This window comes from Ylistrum balloti, unplaced genomic scaffold (genome assembly GCF_031769215.1).
Source record: "Ylistrum balloti isolate Yb309-2 unplaced genomic scaffold, AGI_CSIRO_Ybal_v1 Utg370030, whole genome shotgun sequence".
In the NCBI taxonomy this organism is placed as follows: domain Eukaryota; kingdom Metazoa; phylum Mollusca; class Bivalvia; order Pectinida; family Pectinidae; genus Ylistrum; species Ylistrum balloti.
The window spans coordinates 230,486-230,845 of NW_026782093.1; positions in this window are offsets into that span (position 1 = coordinate 230,486).

The following is a 360-nucleotide window of genomic DNA, read 5'->3' on the forward strand; positions in this document are numbered from 1 at the left end:
TCTGCAGTTTTCTGTTATTTTTTGGCCTAGTAAAGATATATGTTTAATTGTTGGAGAAATATGATACCTTGATTTCCTTAAAGAATCTCTGTCACGGACAGAAGACACAAGAGGGTGAGACAACAGGAGAGTGGGACACTACAGGAGAGTGGGACACTACAGGAGAGTGGGACACAACAGGCAGAGGAGACACCACAGGAGAGTGGGATGCACAAGAGGTGGGGAAGACATTACAGGAGAGTGGGACACAACAGGAGAGTGGGACACAACAGGAGAGGAAAGCACAAGAGGTAGGGGGACACTACAGGAGAGTAAGGCACAAGAGGTGGGGAAGACATTACAGGAGAGTGGGACACAACA